The sequence below is a fragment of the Anabrus simplex genome, chromosome 2 (genome assembly GCF_040414725.1).
Source record: "Anabrus simplex isolate iqAnaSimp1 chromosome 2, ASM4041472v1, whole genome shotgun sequence".
In the NCBI taxonomy this organism is placed as follows: domain Eukaryota; kingdom Metazoa; phylum Arthropoda; class Insecta; order Orthoptera; family Tettigoniidae; genus Anabrus; species Anabrus simplex.
The window spans coordinates 822292297-822312959 of NC_090266.1; positions in this window are offsets into that span (position 1 = coordinate 822292297).

A 20663-nucleotide genomic window follows, 5' to 3' on the forward strand; every position below is an offset into this window, starting at 1 on the left:
ATGCAGCTTCACGTGCTATGCTTAACAGGGGTTTTGTTGGGGGATGGGAAAAAATTAGAAGGGATACACAAAGAAGAGAGAAGGAAACGGCCGTAGCCTTACGTTAGGTACCATCCCGGCATTTGCGTGGGGGAGAAGTGGAAAACCACAGAAAAAACACTTCGAGGATGGCTGAGGTTGGAATCGAACTCCTGTCTACTCAGTTGACCTCCCGAAGCTGTGTGAACTCCATTCCAGGCCTCGTATCACTTTTTCAAATTTTGTGGCAGAGCCGGGGATCGAACCCGGACTTCCGGGGGCGGCAGCTAATCACACTAACCACCATCCACAGAGGCGGACAATAATAATAATAATAATAATAATAATAATAATAATAATAATAATAATAATAATAATAATAATCTTCTGGTGCCGTGCCCTCGCTAAGGGTTGGCGACGATCATGGAGTGTTTTTTCCTATTTAGTGTTTCCCACCTCAGAGTTACCGTATGGAACGATGTTGATCTAAACCGAGCAAGTGCCCGCGTTGTTTGTGTCACGTAGCTATCAGCTTGCATTCGGGAGATAGTGGGTTCGAATCGCACTGCCGGCAGCCCTGTAGATGGTTTTCCGTAGTTTTCCATTTTCACACCAGGCAAATACTGGGACTGTATCTTAACTAAGGCCACTGTCGCTTCCTTCCCACTCTTAGCCCTTTCCTATCTCATCGTTGCGGTGAGACCTATCTGTGTCGGTGCAACGTAGCCAATTGTAAAAGTGAAACAAAACAAGAAAAATGACGTTGATCTACTCTCGAATGTTCCGCTCTCAGAATAATCTTCTCCGCTATGTCCACGTTTCCCTTCTATTTTGTGTTCTATAATCAGATGTATCAGACTGTATTTTTCATTTCGGAAGATGCGACCGAAATAATAGACCGTTCTTCTATGTTTTGTAAGGGTTAAGTATTAGCATAATTTCCGGGCACGGCGAAGTACCTTCTTGTTGGAATTGATGAAGCAGCACCGTAATATATCATGACACTTCATGACGAGCTGACGAGTTTCGAATCGTAATGGTCATCCCATATCAAAATTCTCATCATCACGATCATGATTACATTTGTAACAGCTAATCTTCTGACCAAACTAAAGTATCTCAAGTCCACAAGGCCAAGAGCCGGGCTGTGTAGCTCAGACGGTAGAACGCTGTCTTTTCAAACCCAGCTTGGTGGGTTCGATCCTGGTTCAGTCCGGTAGTAGTTGAAGGCGCTTAAGTACGTCAGCCTCTTGCTGTGAGGGTGCAAAAATACTTGGTAACCGAAAATTCTAACGGGGACCCCAACAAGAGGAATTTCTTGAAAAATCTCATATTAGTGAAGAGGACTTTTCTATTATATCACACTGGCTTACCTTTCACCCTCACCATCCCGCGTTTTCATAACTTACCATCAATAAACTGTAAGGAAAATCCTTCAACAACACGGAACAGGTATATGTTGTTCTTTCCAGAACGACGTTCTAAGAACAAAGAAAGAAAACTACCCAACTGAAGACAGTGTGGTAGAAGGACATATTCTAGAAAGTGAAAGGTATTTACGAAAAGTTATTGAATATAAGGAAATTTTACAATGAAGTGCAATTTCCTCCCTGCAATCGCGTTAATATTTCCTGTAAATATTCTTCGAATGACAACCGCCTTCTTGTTATTAAAAATTAAGGAAACTATTTTTTTCTCTAGTATTATCCAGCAAATACCAACGGGACACATTAAACGAACTTAATGAGGGCATTGTTTTTTCAGGGAGTAGTATGTTAGTAATAATAATAATAATAATAATAATAATAATAATAATAATAATAATAATAATAATAATAATAATAATAATAATTTACCGAGCTCGATAGCTGCAGTCGCTTAAGTGCGGCCAGTATCCAGTAATCGGGAGATCGTGGGTTCGAGCCCCACTGTCGGCAGCCCTGAAGATGGTTTTCCGTGGTTTCCCATTTTCACACCAGGCAAATGCCGGGGCTGTACCTTAATTAAGGCCACGGCCGCTTCCTTCCACTTCCTAGGCCTTTCCCATCTCATCGTCGCCATAAGACATATCTGTGTCGGTGCGACGTAAAGCAGAAAAAAAAAAATTGTGTACAAAATTCCAGTGCTATCGGTTTGAGGCTGCTGCATTATCATCCAAGTATACTAGTGTCCAAAAGTTAAGCATAATCACTAAACCAGGCCATACCGCCTGATAGGAATGTCAGACGGATTGCTGAACAAACGGAAGCTGACTCACACACCATATGTCACACAACTTGTCCAAAAAACAGTGTCAGAAAGGTTCTGATAGCTAAGATACACCTTTGACAACAACTAACAAAACTTGGCAATGTCTTCCACAAAAAAAAATATGCTGTTAATAGGGTGTATGTTTACCCCTAAAGGCCACACATGCTTCGCAGCGACGTGGCATGCTCTCTATTAGATGGTCCAAGAGCTCTTGTGGCAGTCGATCCTATTCCTCCGAAAGAGCAATGCGAAGGTCTTGGAGGGTCCTTGGTGGAGGCTGACGGGATGCAATTCGCCTCCCAAATGCATCCCAAGCATGTTCTATAGGATTCAGATCCGCAGACCTCGCTGGCCAGTCAATGCGATGAATGTCTTCCTCAGCCAGAAATTCATCCACCAGAGCAGCGCGGTGCGGTCGGGCATTATCGTCCGTTAAGAGGAAGTGTGGGCCAACCGCACCTCTGAAGAGTCAAACATGGGTCTCAGTACCTCATCCCTGTATCTCCGAGCGTTAACAGTGTACAGACGCGCACATTAATGGTGTCCCGACATAAACAATCAACACTGCCCCACTCCAGTACTGAAAAGAAGGGGAGAGAGTGAAGGGGTAGTGTTGAAGGCCAATCCAGTACAAAACATGTGGGAAGAGAGTGAAGGGGTAGTGTCGAAGGCACAATGACTCACCTTCTCGCTTAACGCATTGCTGCATGGACTGCATGCAGACAGCCCGCTACAGGACTTTGTTGTGATCGAAATGGGCACAGTGACGAATGTATTGAAATACAGCATTAGGTTACCTACTCGTCCGGCCGCCCCGAGTTCGATTTCCAGCCGGGTCAGGGGTTTAATTGTAAATGATTAATATCCCTGTCCTGGGGACTGCGTGTTTGTGTCGTCCTTAACGTTCCTCACATTCAATACTCAACACTTCCGCAATTCCAGTTGCATGCAGGTTCATATATTTTGCAAGTAGGGGCAAAATAATTCTATAGGTCGACGCCCAGAACAAATAGCATTTTAACATAAACAATTAAAAAAGTAACTTACTCTGATAATTACAGTATTAAGAGGTAAAGGAGGTTTTTAACCGAAAAGTATTTTATACTACAGTAGTTAGGAATATTTTGTAGCTGCGTTATATTGGGTTTACCAATCCTCCTTCACCTCGTTCTTGCCATATTTCTATCAATTTCCAAACTGTCTTAAGACTGCATGGTATTGCTTGTGCTATTGCTTGGGGGACCATGTGAGCCTCCCACATGCCAATAATACGGCCTCGATTCACCTGCGATAGGATAGGAGCCATCTTATTACAATGTTACAGTATAACGCCGGAATACACACACTGTGTATTCAGCACTCCCTGTTCACTCCCTTCCCCTCCTTTTCAGTACTGGAGTGGCCTTCAACACTATCCCTTTACTCTCTCCCCTCCTTTTCAGTACTGGAGTGGCCTTCAACACTATCCCTTTACTCTCTCCCCTCCTTTTCAGTACTGGAGTGGGGCAGTGTTGATTGTTTATGTCGGGACACCATGAATGTGCGTGCGTGTACCTAGGACCACCCATGAAGATGTGCAGGTCCGTACGGCCATTCAACATGATGCTGCCCCACACCATGACGCCACCACCACCATACTGGTCCTGTTCCACGATGTTCCTGTGGTTGTATCAGCTACCCGGTTCTCTCCAGATTAATGTGCGACGGGAATCATTCTGCAAACTGAAACGGGATTCATCTGTGAAGAGCACATGCCTCCATTCATTCATGGTCCAGTTTCGATGTTGACGGTTTCACAGTAAACGGGCCCGTCTCTGCGCTGGGGTGAGCGGGACGCACACCGCTGGACGTCGGGCAAACAGCCCTGCTGCTCTGAGCCTCCGGTACACAGTTTGCCGGGAAACCGCATCTCCTGAGACGACAGCAAGCTCCGTCGACAATAAATTGTCTTGCAGGTGCACTCCGATTTCGTCGGATGGTTAAGGCCAGATATCGGTCCTGCTGTGGGGTGGTTACCCTTGGTCGACCTGGCAGTGGCTTACGACTGACATCTCCTGGGTCTCGAAATCGTCTCCAAAGCCTGAGAATGACACTTTGTGGCACATTCAAGGATACGGCGACTTCGGTCTGTGTCTGGCCTGCTTCCAGGCGGCTGAGTATTCTACCCTGCAAAACGGGGTCCAAATGGCGTCGTTGTGCCATTATGTTGTCAGGTTCACCACGAGGCTACACTCCGCACACTATAACAGGGCAAACACGACTGAGGGAACATGGGGCGCGGGCACTGGCTGTGTTTACCTTGTGGTTACGCCGCTAGTCAAAGCAGGGAACATTCCTTTCCTATACAGAGCGAATACGAAAGGTTGGTAGGTGCATATGTCGTGTGATTCGCGGTCTATTTCCTGTTGCCCTGCTTAATTGTAATTTACGCTTAAATTTTGGACACTAGTGTAGTACGCTCCTTAACGTTTATCTGCTGAACATGTCTTTGGCATTTATGCTCTTCTAAATGCCATTGGACTGAGCTAAGATTTCTCAACCTTGGTCATAGAAGGCAAAGGTATAGTACAGTAGTTCTTGGTGAATGTTTAGGACCAACCCCATTAAACTGAAAGCAGTCCAAAAAAAACTTTAAATACCGAGCTCGATAGCTGCAGTCGCTTAAGTGCGGCCAGTATCCAGTAATCGGGAGATAGTGGGTTCAAGCCCCACTGTCGGCAGCCCTGAAGATGGTTTTCCGTGGTTTTCCATTTTCATACCATGCAAATGCCGGGGCTGTACCTTAATTAAGGCCACGGCCGCTTCCTTCCAATTCCTAGGCCTTTCCCATCCCATCGTCGCCGTAAGACATATCTGTCGGTGCGACGTAAAGTAAATAGCAAAAGAAAAAAAACTTTAAATAGTTGCAAAGGTTCCCTTTCATACTGTAGTTTTTGACAATCTCGGTAGAAATACTCCGATTTTATAAGTCTCCAGTACCATTCATATACTATAATGTAGTATATGTGTTCGTTACTATTAAGTACTAACGTTACCCTTAAGCTGGCTTTAAATTAATCTGCGAAGAATGGTCACTGGAGTAGATTACAGAATGTTGAAAGGACACTTTCCAGTATGAAACCAGTCACATTTTTGGGCCTGCATATGGACTTTTTCATATTCCTATTTTTATTTCAGAAACTTCATCTTGTTGCAACCATTGCTGTTTCCTTTTGTTGCTTGTTTAACATCGCATTAACACATCGAAGGTGGGGATTGGGAAGGTAGCAGCCGTGACCTTAATTAAGGTACAGCCTCTAGGATTTGCCCTGTGTGAAAATAGAAAGCACGGAAAACCGTCATCAGGGCTGCCGTCGGTGGGATTCGAATGCACTATCTCCCGAATACAAGCTCACAGCTGCGCGTCTAAAACCACACGGCGAACTCGCTCGGTCCATTGCTATTTAAGATAGTTTCAAGTTTCAGACGAAGACGTTCATTTCTTTCTGATCTGTGAGGTGCGGCGATTTGTCCTGGATATCAAGGATATAGCCTATTCTTCAATTTCTGACTTAAATTCTTCTTACGATACCGTGCAAGTGGTCGCGTGATTTGGGTTATGTAGCTATCAGCTTGTGTTCGGGGGATAGTGGGTTCGGACCCCACTGTCGGCATTCCTGAAGATGGTTTTCCGTGGTTTTCCTTAATTAAAGCCACGGTGGCTTCCTCCCCACTCCCCACTCTGTTAATTTTCTTTTCTTTTGCTAGTGGTGTAACTTCTCAGGAACATATCGATGGGGACACTGGGAGAGAAAATGGATAGAACTGAAAAGGTAGCTGCCATGATTTAGTTAAGGTATAAGTCCGGCATATGCGTTGTGTGAAAATGGTAAACGACGGAAAACCATATTCGAGGCTACCGACAGTGAGGTTCGAACCAACCAGCTCTCAAACCCAATCGTACTGCTACACAAGGAAACTCGCTCATTGCTACTGCGTGGGGTATAATGCTGAGCTCTATACGCAGCCGCCTTTTCTAATATTTTTGTCAAAGTATTTGTGAACACAGTACATGATGTGCGACTACGTAGAATTGTCCGTCTCGTTTCTAAACTTCCCGACTTCCCGATGGAGAATTGAAAAATGGAATCCACTCTCTTCTTGCCTTTAAGCCTTTCATTTTTATATGGCAACCCGTACAACAACAACAACAACAACAACAACAACAACAACAACAACAACAACAACAACAACAACAACAGCGACAAGGGCAGCAGCAGGGTTTTCCGTATAAAACCTGACCCAACCCGGTTGGCTGGATTCTCTCACACCCTCAGCCTACCTGAATGTCCAGCTCGCTTCCTATCCTTCACATCCCACGATATATTCAGTAGTCCGCGTTTGTTTGCGAAGATGGGAAGACCTATAGAGCAACGCATATTTGTATGCAAATGTTATTGTAAATACGAGGCGGCTCGTCATGTTCGTGCGGATTTTATCAGCATATTCCCAGGGAAATTTTCTCCTTCCAGAATTTAAATTCACGATTTCTGAGACAAAAGCAGAAATACACGCGTAGACGTACCATATTAACTGAATGAAAATTAGACTAAATTGGCGCAAAACTTCAACCTGTGCCACAGAAATCACTACCGAAATTATCAAAGCATGTTGAAGTTTCAGTGACTTCTGCACATACAGAAAAAAAAGTTAAAACTACGGAAGGACGGCATTTCCATAATTTTCTATGAGGTAAAAATTTCGTTTAGTTTTTATGCTGTATAATATGCAGATTTATGAAACGAAGAAACCGAGTGAGTTGGGTGTGCAGTTAGGGTCGCGTAGCTGTGTGAACTTGCATTCAGGAGATGGTGGATTCTAATCCCACCGTTGATAGACCTGGAGATGGTTTCCTATTTTCACAGCAGGTTGTGCTTTAATTAAGGCCGCTTTTTTTGTTTGTTAGTGGTTTAACGTCGCACTAACACATCGGAGGCTTTCGGTGACGCAAGGATGGGGAAGATCTAGGTTTGGGAAGGAAGCGGCCATGCCTGTAATTAAGGTATAGTCCCAGCATTTGCCTGGTGTGAAAATGGGAAACCAAGGGAAAACATCTTCAGGGCTACCGACGATGGGACTCGAACCCACAATCTCCCGAATTTCAAGTTCATAGCTACGCGACCCTAACCGCACTGCCAGCTCGCTTATTATTATTATTATTATTATTATTATTATTATTATTATTATTATTATTATTATTATTATTATTATTGTACCGGGCGGTACACCTCCACGCCGCTAGTTCAAATATTGCGCCAATTTAAACTCCTCTACAGGAGAAGTTTGGAACCTTGAAAACTGAACTAATTCTACTATTTCTTAAAAGATGTCACTACGGTAAATGGTATAATTTTGAAATTTTCTGAACTGTGTCTATTCTGACGTGTTTTTGTTTACTATCTAGCAAGAAGTGTGGACGTCCTCTTCTAGATGTCACTGCCTAAGAACTATAATTATGCACCCTAGTGCGAAGTGAAGGAACTGTTTTTTGAAGAAATTTGGTATTCATAAGTTTGTTCTTTGTTAAATTTCTTTCATTCATTTTTTGGGTTGGCAGTATAACCCTTCTCTTTCCGCCAGTTTTGAATTTAACCAATCAGTAATTTCTGTAATTAATTTTCCTCCGATCATAGCTTTCTTCCTCAGGTTTCCATGTGTAATTCCTAGTCTACCAATAAAGTTGAAGGGGTGTGTCTATTCATTCTTGAAAGGTCTCGAATTTTCCACGAGGGTATAAAAACTGCTGATTTTCTTGTCTCCGGGCCACTTCAGTAACATCTCTCTTAGTGTGTGATTATGTAGCAGGGGGCGGGAAGCGCCTCTTTCTTCGGGCAGCAGTTCATCAACAAGGTAATGGCCTGTTAACATCTTTATTTCTTGCTAGCTCAGCAGTTTTAACCCGCGGGGGAAGGTTCGAATCCTTTTTAATGTAAACCTTACTATATTCATGTAAATTAACCGCAATTTGGGATAGAGAGTGCTTAACCCTCTCGAGCTCCCACTCATGTTGCTTTGAGGTGACTACGTTTTCATACCCGATTTTCTTCTCTTCTTAGTGTAATACATTATTCTTCTACAAGTCACCTCCCTAGTATGGGATTAGCCCCTGTATAACTGGCCGAGTGCCACCTAGGTTTTAAGAAGTTTCATGTAGGAGTGCAAGCTACGCCTCCAGTCAATTTGGTTTTTTCGGGCCATTTAATTAACCCAGAGTTTGTCTTCTTCATGTGAAGGCCCTGTAGGTTGGGTACAAGATACCCCTGTTTCACTGTATGTGTGCCTTAAGGGCAGTTAGGAATGAAGTTTGTTGTAGCCTTTGATAGGCTTGTAAAATTGAGAGCGGGTCTGCTCTTTTCCACTTAACATTGTAATTAGGAGCAAGTGCTCCTCGTACTTAGGGGTTTTCTGCCCTTCAGCTAGGGTGGTTGTGAGCTGAGAGCTCAGGAATTAAAATTGGGGCTCGAAGCCCAAATCTTGTAACGACTGTAATCTGTAAATTCTTAAATTGTTGATCTGCTACTTGGTACCTGTTACACCTTTGTTATTTGTTGTCATTTGTTGATTTTGGAAAATAAAATTATAACCTTTGTTAAAGTTTTAAATTAACTTTAATTCTGTAGTTGAGACCTATTCCTGCCCGCACCTTCTTTCACCTCTAACTACCACGGATAACTCCGTAACAATTATTATTATTATTATTGTTATTATTATTATTATTATTATTATTATTATTATTATTATTATTATTATTATTATTAATTTAACGTCTCACCGACTACTTCTACGGTTTATGGACTTTCCAAGGTGTCAGAAATTTGCCCAATAGGAGTTCATTTACGTGCCAATAAATCTGCCCCTGACTTTTCTGAGCACCTTTCCATTAACTTAGTTCAGAAAGTCGCTTTTAATTATGTGTTAATTTCCTTCTTTACTGGCCAAGTCTCGAAACGTGGACTGCAAGTTGGATTACACATCTGAATACTTGTTTATATCCCTTGAACCTTTCAATGTTAGAATGCTCAAGTTAGCAACATTATTCTAGCACTCTAGATCGTTCTGCATGATCAAATGTTAATAAACATCTGTCTCCAACTTTTGATGTACGTCCGTGACTAGAGTGTTCTGAAAACGAAAGTAAACATTTAAATATGAAGATTTCATAGCATTTGACACTAGAAAGTAGATACTGACGCCATTTCTGGTCAAACTGCCTCCGGATGAGGTGCGAAACAAGATATTTGTTATTATAACCAGTGTATTTGTTTTGAGGGGAAAATAAGCAAACATCCTGCACCGGACAAGTTGGAAGTAAGATTTTGCACTCAAATGATGTTCTACATCTTTTCGTCTTTTAATGATTCAGAAAGCTATTTTTAATAAAATGGGTTTGAGATGTAAACACATTAACTCTGAAAACTCTAACCATCAACGCCAGCGGTACAACCTTACCTTTCAAAAGCACGTGTTCTACCAGAAGTTTGCCTGGAATGGGGTGATGCAGCGGAATTTACAGAGTCGTTTGGCTCGGTTCACTGAAGGCGTCCAACCCTCCAAATGCTTGCTTCCGTTTTCTTTCCTCTCTAAAATTCTTAACGAGCGGGAAAGAAAGGGAAATTCGAGATGCAAGGCCTCCCTCCCTAACAATCCCAGGAAGAGACTAGGCCAAAATTAACTTTGGTGAAGAGAACGGACAAACGACCTGTATTCTGTAGCTCCCTTTTTCCATCAACGTGCGTGATGTCTGCTTTTCATGACCTCTTTTATCTTATATTAAGCTCTCTCTTCAAACATTCCTGACAATAGTTTCCGCGGAAATGAATGCTTGGTTGTGTTTATCCCCTCAAATGTCAGTAGGTTGTTAACCGCCACAGAACACGCGTTTTACATCCGGAGAGTGTAACGGAGGAAGGACCCTTATAGAGTTAATGCCTTCTATTCATATTTCTCAGTAGTAATATAAGGGAGATGTCGAACACAACCTGTTTTATGGTTCTGTTAGGCTATTTGTTAAATGTCCCACTAATTCACGGATGTTTTCGGAGACGTTACGGTACGTGTGGCGTAGTGGTAAGCTTGCATTCGAACTCCCATCGTCGGTAGCCCTGTAGATGATTTTCCGTAGTTTCCCATTTTCACATGAGGCAAATGCTGATTAAGGCTACGGCCGCTTCCTTCCCAGTCTTAGCCATTTCCTGTCCCATCGTCGCCATCTGCTTCGGTGCGGCGTAAAGCCAATTGTAATAAAAGTATTCCGACTGAAATAACTAGGGATTGAACCTGGTTTGTGAGCCTCCGTGGCTCAGGCAGCCTCTCACCGCTGGATACCGTGGTTCAAATCCCGGTCACTCCATGTGAGATTTGTGCTGGACGAAGCGGAGGCGGAACAGGTTTTTCTCCGGGTATTCCGGTTTTTCCTGTCATCTTTCATACCAGCAACACTCTCCACTATTATTTCATTTCATCTGTCAGTCATTAATCATTTCCCTAGAGGAGTGCGACAGGCCTCGGCAGCCGGCACAATTCCTCTCCTCGCCGACATCAATTCATCTAGCATCTATATATATAAAATAAGAGTTTTGTCTGTACATTGCTCAGAATTTGAAAAGAATGGTATTTCTGTATCGGTCATGTCCACAGTAACAAGAAAATGCATTTTTTACTTTTCCGTAATTTCTGTCTGTCTGTCTGTCTGTCTGTCTGTCTGTCTGTCTGTCTGTCTGTCTGTCTGTCTGTCTGTCTATCTGTCTGTCTGTCTGTCTGTACACGCATCACGAGAAAATGGCTGAAGAGAATTTAATGAAAATCGGAATGTAAAGACGGGTGATGAACCGCTACAATCTAAGCTATAAATTATTTTAATCACGCTGAGTGAAATGGTAGTTTAGGGGAAGGCCTGAAATTTAATTCTCAAATATTTATGTTATTAGTGGTCGTGTCTTAATGAAAATTGCTAGACAAAGATGGGAAATAATTCGCCAAAATATAGGCTATACACGCTGAGAAAAATGGTACTTTAGGGGAAGGCCTAAAATTTAATTGTCAAATATTTATTTTATTAGTGGTTGTATCTTCACGAAAATTGGTATGCAAAGTCGGGGAATAGATGGCTATAATCTAGGCTATCAATAATGTTACTCGCACTGAGTGAAATGGTAGTTTAGGGGAAGGCCTGAAATGTAATCTATATATAAAATAAGTGTTTTGCCTGTGCGTTGCTCAGAATTTGAAATGAATGATATTTCTGTATCTGTCATGTCCACGATAACAAGGAAATGCATTTTTTACTTTACCGTAATTTCTGTCTGTCTGTCTGTCTGTCTGTCTGTCTGTCTGTCTGTCTGTCTGTCTGTCTGTCTGTCTGTCTGTCTGTCTGTCTGTCTGTCTGTCTGTCTGTATGTATGTATGTACACGCATCAATAGAAAACGGCTGAAGAGAATTTAATGAAAATCGGTATGTAATGTCGGGTGATGAACCACTGCAATCTAGGCTACAAATTATTTTATTCACGTTGAGTGAAATGGTAGTTTAGGGGAAGGCCTGAAATGTAACTCTCAAATAAGTTATTTATGTTATTAGTGGTCGTATCGATAAATACTACATAACTAACATAACTTTAGTTATGTCGTAAGTTAGTAGTAGTTATGTAAGAAGTTATTAAATTTCCGATCACTTATGTCTTATACATTGTTACCGTACCGCATATAATCAGAGATATTCATGAATTTGGATTTTTGTTACGATGTCCATATCAGCGCCGAGTCACGAGAAAATGGGTAAACAGGATTTAGTGAAAATCGGTATGTAAAGTCTGTAATAAGGAACTACAGTCTACGATATAAATAATTTTGTAAGACACCCTAATATCACAGAGTCGAAAGAAAACTAATGTGAAGGCCTGCAATATAGAAAGCTCATAAACTTTATCAACAATAACATTACATTGACCATTGTTTGTTGTGATGTGCTTTTTGTCTTCTGTTTCCTCTCATCCCCGATAGATAGGATTACTGCAGCGTACCGAGTTTTTTTAAAAAATTTGCTTGACGTCGCACCGACACAGGTAGGTCTTATGGCGACGATGGGATAGGAAATGAATAGTGGTGTGAAGGAAGCGGCCTTGGCTTTAAGGTACAGCCTGGTGTGACTGGTGTGAAAATGGGAAACCACCGAATACCATCTTCAGGGTTGCCGGCAGTGGGGTTCGAATCCACTATCTCCCGGATGCAAGCTCACAGCTGCGCGCCCCTAACCACACGGGGAACTCGCCTGGTCGTACCGACTGTAACAGCCTGCCTGTATATGGGCGGGAAGTAGCTGGGGAGTAAGATAACTTTCTTCTTTAGCATGCCATTCCTCTGGTTCATACATTTTCTGATATATCTGGTACGTAACACACTGGTTCATCATAGTATTCGAGCTATTCATTCCCTACTCTGAGGCACTGATTGGAATGAGTAGTGTGCATATTTAACGGAATAATGACAGAGGAGTGTTCACGGCAGTCTGCGACCTGGTTATTCGAGCTCTGGAACTTTGGACTCTTAGATCGGCACCGTAGTACTGTTCATTGAAAGTGAGAAAGTGTGCGGATTTTCATTTGACCGAGTATTTTATATGATAACATTGCTTTCAATCGCTACATTCCTACTGACGTTTTTGTAATGACCTATGTTGAATTCAGTTAGGAAAACCACCAAGTCAGTCTTTCTGAGAATCCCGTAGCGAAGCACGGGTACATCAGCTAGTTTAAAATAAACATGGGACTATTTATATAAATCAATGATTATTTTCTCAACTTCAGAGCAGGATAAAGTAGCTAATTATTGCACTATTGGACATGTTCAATGTAACCCGTTTCATTGCCACAGGACAAGCTACTCCTATTCCTAAGGTTGCAGAAGTCGAATCCTGGGACAGTCAGTCAATATCCAACAGTGCTCAAAATTCACTGGAACGTTAAGGAACCATTTTAGAATAAAATTCGTGCTTTCCAGCCTATCTTTTTTTGTTAGTGGTTTAACATCGCACTAACACATTAAAGGCTTCCAGTAACGCAAGGACCGGGCGAGTTGGTCGTGTGGTTAGGGGCGCGCGGCCGTGAGCTTGCATCCGGGAGATAGTGGGATCGAACGCCACTGTCGGCATCCCTGAAAATGGTTTTCTGTGGTTTCCCATTTTCACATCAGGAAAATGCTGGGGCTGTACCTTAATTGCCAACGTCCGTAGCCGTGTTGAAACACCGGATCCCGTGAGATCTCCGAAGTTAAGCAACATTGGACGTGGTCAGGAGTTGGATTGGTTGCCACGCGCTGTTGGCGGGGGGGGGGGGGGCTAAAGGAATGGAGGAGCGGAAAGGAACTGGCCACCCTACCGCACGTAAACTCCGGCTCAGGAACACCTCTGCGGAGGTTCGGACCTGCCTTCAGGCAGAATAACCCTTACCTTAGTACCTTAATTAAGTCCACGGCCGTTTCCTTCCCAGTCCTAGGTTTTCCTATCCCTTCGTCGCCATAAGACCTATCTGTGTCGGTGCGACATAAAACAAATAGCAAACAATGTAACGAAAGGATTGGGAAGTGCTAGGTTTGGGAAGGAAATGGCCCTGGCCTTAATTAAGGTACAGCCCCATCATGTACCTGGTGTGAAAATGGGAAACCATGTAAACAGTCTGCAGGGCTGCCGACGGTGGGAAAAGGAACCAACCATATACAAAATATAAGCTCACACCTACGTGACCCTTACCGCACGGCCAACTCGCTCGGGCTGATGTACCTCAAAATCATCAATATTTAAGGGAAGTTATTTTTACAAAATACATAATTTTTATTACATTTTATCTTAAAACTTTCTTAAATCCCTTACCTCTTGTTTGTTTTGTTGCTTTTCCCACCCTCATTTGGGATCGCAAGTGTGAATGTTGTCCTATATGTGGCCCTGTCCGACTTTTACGGCCGAATGTCTTTCCTGACGTCAATCCTAAGTATGTCTCCACTATTGTGTGTTTGCGTGGTGCTTGTTAGTGTGGTCTGCTGTATGTGATTCAGAGTGTGTATTAAGACAAACGTAAATACCCATTCTCCGAGTTAGAGGTGTTAACGAGACGAGGCTAAAATCCTCGAGTCGGCTGGGAATTGAACCAGAGGTCACTTTGCTGACAATTCTGTCAAGGATTCGGGCAATCCCTTGTCTATCACCATTAATAGTATTTTTCCTCCTACTATTTCCTTATGGTCATTTGTAAGGACAGCGCACAGTTATTAAAGGTTCTTCTTCGCTTTGCAGATATTAACATTTTTTCTATGTACAAAGTCCTCCTTGTGATACTTTTCTAATTCACATTTCTTGACACTTCGTGAGTATGTTCTAGAAACAGGCCTTCACGGATTTCAGTCTGCTCTGTCCGAGAAGTTTAGAAACGAGGCTTGCATATTCGAGCATCTTCGAACACAACCGGACTGAGCCAGGATCAAACCACCAACTCAGGCCGACTGAATCACTCATCCCCGCACAGTAAATAGAACTATATATTGAAGTTCAAATTTAAATGTTTCGAAGGGTTTCTATGCTTTCGAGACAGAAACCTGGAGCACATTCAGTTTCTACATGCTAGTTTTTAGTTGAATTATGAGACCAATTCAAACGACTTCCCAGTTCATTAGGAAAGGTTGCAATAACTTGGAAAGTAATATAGCTATACATCTCTGCATGTCAATAAGTATCTAAGTGTGGCATGGAGAATTGGTAAAAATAGGTTTAAAAGTGTAACGGCTGGAGAAGACTTGGTGTTGTACCTTATTGGCTGACTAAAATGAGCAGATATGCTCTCGTGTCTACTGTCCAAACACCCAGGACAGTTACTTGACTGTCAAGGGACTGAAATTACGAGAAATGTACAGCTGTGGGAAGAGCTAAACTTTGCATAACACATTTCAGGGCAAAATTGCGGCTCCTAGTGTCTGCTAGATCTGAGGCGCCATCATACATTCTGTTGCCTAGTATAACCATATGAGTACATCCTGTTGTTCCAGGCTAAAATCATTTATTATTGTGTTTATATTTGTCATAGTCGGGCTCATTGTCATTATCTTAAGCTAATACAAGAGCTAGGCGGTTTGCCTTACTAGTGGCTCTCTAAAGGAATTGTTTGTCACAGGACTATTATAATAAAAGTGTTATCGTATATTTGATTGTCTCGAGTAAATACGAGTTGATCAATAAAGGACATATCCGGTTCAAAGTTTCCCCTCTTGCCATGTTAAAGACTTTGTTCCAGTACTGATAGCCTCTGTGTAATAATGTAATTAATGCTTGACTTCGGTCCAGTAATGTTCTAATCGAAGGTAGTCTATATATTGAACTATAAATTTTTAGCTTGTACGCTGGAAGACTTCACTTGAAATTCTAAATAAAATATACCTTATTTTTCTCTTAACTATACGACTCTGTGTACTTTGCCCTGTTTTACTTCCGTATGCCCTTCCTTTTCACAATTTATTTACGTCGCATCGACCCAGATAGGTCTTAAGGCGATGATGGAATAGGAAAGGCCTAGGAATGGGAAGGATGAGGCCGTGGCCTTAATTAAGGTACAGCCTTACTTGCTGTAAAAATGGGAAACCACAGAAAACATCTTCAGGGTTGCCGACAGTTGGGTTTGAACCCACTATCTCGTGGATGCAAGCTCACAGCTGCTCGCCCCTAACCGCACTGCCAACTCGCCCGGTATGTATGTCCTTCCTTTTTTTTTGCTAGGGGTTTTACGTCGCACCGACACAGATAGGTCTTATGGCGACGATGGGATAGGAAAGGCCTAGGAGTTGGAAGGAAGCGACCGTGGCCTTAGTTAAGGTACAGCCCCAGCATTTGCCTGGTGTGAAAATGGGAAACCACGGAAAACCATTTTCAGGGCTGCCGATAGCGGGATTCGAACCTACTATCTCCCGGATGCAAGCTCACAGCCGCGCGTCTCTACGCGCACGGCCAACTCGCCCGGTATGTCCTTCCTGACGCCAACCTTTTGTGGAGGGATATGTTTTGTTTCGTACTCTAATGTGTTGTTATTGTGTGAAGAGGAGAGTTTAGGGACGAACATAAATACTCGTCCGCCTCTGTGGTGTAGTGGTTAGTGTGATTAGCTGCCATTCCCGGAGGCCCGGGTTCGATTCCCGGCTCTGCCACGAAATTTGAAAAGTGGTGCGAGGGCTGGAACGGGGTCCACTCAGCCTTGGGAGGTCAACTGAGTAGAAGTGGGTTCGATTCCCACCTCAGCCATCCTGGAAGTGGTTTTCCGTGGTTTCCCACTTCTCCTCCAGGCAAATGCCGGGATGGTACCTAACTTAAGGCCACGGCCGCTTCCTTCCCTCTTCCTTCTCTATCCCTTCCAATCGTCCCATTCCCCCGCCAGGCCCCTGTTCAGCATAGCAGGTGAGGCTGCCTGGGCGAGGTACTGGTCATCCTGCCCAGTTGTATCCCCGACCCAGAGTCTGAAGCTCCAGGACACTGCCCTTGAGGCGGTAGAGGTGGGATCCCTGACTGAGTCCAAAGGAAAAACCGACCCTGGAACTAACATAAATACTCAGTCCCAGCGGAAATCGAACTCGGGACTCTCTGAACTGAAGACCTGGTACGGACCATTCAGTCAAGAAGCCGGACTCACACTAAATGTACTCTGTGGGAAACAAATGCTGTGACCTCAATGACCGAGGAACAGTGTATCTACGGGATGTCCTGGAGTATATTCCTTAATGAGATTTGCACAAGGACGAGCATTTTCTCCTCGCAAAATGACATTGGGAATGGCAGTAAATTAAATTGCCAAAACCTTTCTGACAGTTTCTTGTGCCGTCATTATGCAATCAACAAACCTGCGAAGTGATTTGTCATACTCATTAATTATGCACTTATCGGAAGACCTTTTGGACAGACAGACATGATACAAAAACAAAACCGTGTCCGTACTGGAAGGGTTTGTATGTATTGGTTAGCTCTATATCCAACTGCCTTTGCACTCTCCCGCCCCGCGCCGAATTAACCTAGTATTCATTTTTGGTGTGGGCTGAAAGTAATCCTCACGGCCATGCGTCTTTTCTAAAGTGGAAATCTCATTTACTAAATTTTCGACTTCCTGACGGGGAATTGAACCCACGCACTTTCGGGTAAACGGAGCACCCATTTACTGCCTCGTCCAGTCAGCAACTAAGTACAATAGATTTTGGCCAATGAAGAATTGCAATGTCTTCCTTGTAACGCTGTTGTGATAATTTAGACTTCATTATTAGTACTAAGGTAACGACGATCTTATAAACTCTAACACTATCGGGCCTTTGGCCCAAGTGCTAGGCCCCTTTGATCATCATCATGATCATCATCATCAAGACTCTATTCCAGTTCCAGTGCACAGATCAAACACGAACTTTACACCGTATTTACAGCGTAAAATAGACCCAATCATTTAGCAATGGGAACTTGGAGCAGGACTTGAGGAAGCTACCCCTCTCACCATCGTTTAAGAGAAGCTCCATGGTCATCTTTTGCACCACACGAGATATCACAGACCGGCCGTGTTGGCCTTGCGGTTAGGGGCGCGCACGTGTGAGCTTGCATCCGGAAGATAGTGGGTTCGAGCCCTATTGTCGGCAGCCCTGAAGATGGTTTTCCGTGGTTTCCCATTTTCACAACCTTAATGAAGGCCACGGCCGATTCCGTCCCACTCCTAGGCCTTTCCTATCCCATCGTCGCCACAACACCTATCTGTGTCCGTGCGACATGCAGCAAGTTGTAAGAAGAAAAAGAAATCACAGGTTTGTCTTATTTTCTCACTCTTAAGTCATCGATTGAACTACGTCTTTCAGAATGAACTGTTCGAGGGTTTGGTATTCGAATATTGATCTGAAATGGAGCTAAGGATCAGAAGGCTGGACACACTTGTCTCCGCCGGAAAACATCAATAATGTGTACAATAGAGATGAGAGTAGCTACTGCACTTCAAGTACAGGTGAGTCTCTACAAAAAGGAGCAAACCTGATGCACAGTAGGATACTTCATGTCGTAGGCCTATTTCATTTCACGTAAAGAGAAACAAACCCCTTTATGCAACAGCCCTGAACGGCCTCGGCCTATTAAGCGACCACTGCTTGCCCGAAAGCCTGCGAATACCGATGTGACGTGTGGTCAGTGCGACGAATACTCTCGGTCGTTATTCTTGGCTTTCTAGACCGGAGACTCTACCTCATCGTCGTATAGCTCCTCAATTGGGGCAAAGGCATCGCTTTATGTGTCTCATAAAGATGCCGACTACCGAAAAGGACAATAAAAAGCGGAAGCTTTCGATTTCCTAGGCCTCAGCAATCTAATACTCGCACTATCGAGGACGAATACGAATAAAAGTAATCAAGGGAGGTTGTACATGACAGGTGGAGTGTGGTAAAAGTAAGCTGAGGCTATTTCAGACTCAGATTGTGAACGCTTGGGGTATAATGCATTGCTATTTCACCTGGGCTAATGAACACATAGTTTTAAGTCTCTCGTATTGAATGGATGAGTTTTTGGAGTCCCAGTCTACCGCCACACAGACGAGAGGATTTGGCTGACGTGACTGCCATCTATAAGGAGACGCGAACTCTCGGTTACATAAGCCACCTTTCTCTTCCTCTGTCTGTCAGGCTGACTTTGAACTCCAGCTCGCTTCTGAACTTGGCCGCCTTCTATGAGGGACAGAGAAAGCGGTAGTGGTGGTAGTTACACAAACTTTCCCTTTCTGCCAACATAACATTTCCATGGCCACTGTTGTGCAGCGCGTGAAGGAGTGGGAGTACAGGGCGGGGCAGTGAGGGGACCCACAGCGGGAGCTCGAGGGCCGGGGCCGGGGCCGGGGCCGGGAAGCAGAAGAGGGTAGGGCCGTGAGAAGGGAAAGGGGATGCTGCGAGAAGCGTCATCTCCTGTCTCGACAGGGTGGAGTTAGAAGGCCATGATTTCGATTGTGTGTTTTGGGTGGATTTGCTCGTGGAAACATTCCGGTGATAGTTCTCCCTCGCTGTTTCTCTACATCTCGTAAATACTCTTGAGAAGTACAGCAGCTTTACCTGTTTGACATTAACCGGGGATAATTGAAGTTAATCGATTATATAAAGAACATCGTCCTGCATGTTTAGATGTTCATCCCTTTCATTCAGTACATAACACTTTTAGAATACGAAAATCTTTAGATTTCAATTGCAAAGGTGATTCTAATTAGGAAGTCCTATTTCACACACACTTCATCCATAATCGTAGTTATACACTTTTGTGGCCTAAAGCTTCCTTCGGGGCCGATGACCTTCGATGTTAGGCCCCTTTAAACAACAAGCATCATCATCATCATCAACAACATCAAAGCTTCCTTCCTGGTTGGCATGGCTACGATTCCCGACTCTTCCATGAATTTAGGACTGCCAGGCTGAGTGGTTCAGATGATTGAGGCGCTGGTCTTTTGACACCAACTTGGCAGGTAGTATTTGAAGGTGCTCAAATACGTCAGCCTCGTGTTGGTAGATTTACTGGCACATAAAAAAGACTCCTGGGGGACCAAATTTCGGCACCTTGGCGTTTCCATAAACCGTAAAGCCAATAACGTGATGATGAATATAGGACCATCATTACATCGGTCTCTTTCTAGACAGATTTGTTTTACGGAAGTGGAAGTTGTGTTTACTCTGGATATCCTATTTATAAGTTGGAAGTAACAGCCAAGAATGATGGCTAGCACAAACATCTGGGAACAATGGGTGGATGGTACATGGAATGAGGAGGTAAAGCCTAACTTAGGAATGAACACGATGGATGAAGCTGTGCGCATAAGCCGGCTTCAGAGGTGGGATTATGTGAGACGAATGGAAGAGGATCGGCTACCTAGGAGAACAATGGACTCGGCTATGGAGGGTAAGAGCAGTAGAGGGAGACGAAGGCAACGATGGTTCAACTCAGTTTTTAATGTTTTAGTCATAAGAGGTGTGGTACGAAACTAGGCCACAGACCTAGTAGCAAATAGGGAATTATTGAGGCGTTTAGTCAATTCACAGAGGCTTGCAGACTGAACACTGGGAGGCTTAACATTCTAAAATGAATGTGTGTGTATGTATGAGCGACTAGAAAGCGGTGCACTTGGTCACGGCTAACCCACTTCAGAAGAAAAAATGAAATGGCAAATAGTTTTTAGTGCCGAGAGTGCCCGAGGACAAGTTCGGCTCTCCAGATGCAGGTCTTCGTTTTGACGCCCGTAGGCGACCTGCGAGTCGTGATGAGGATGGAATGATGATGAAGACGACACATACACCCAGTCCCCTGCCAGCGAAATTAACCAATTAAGGTTAAAATTCCA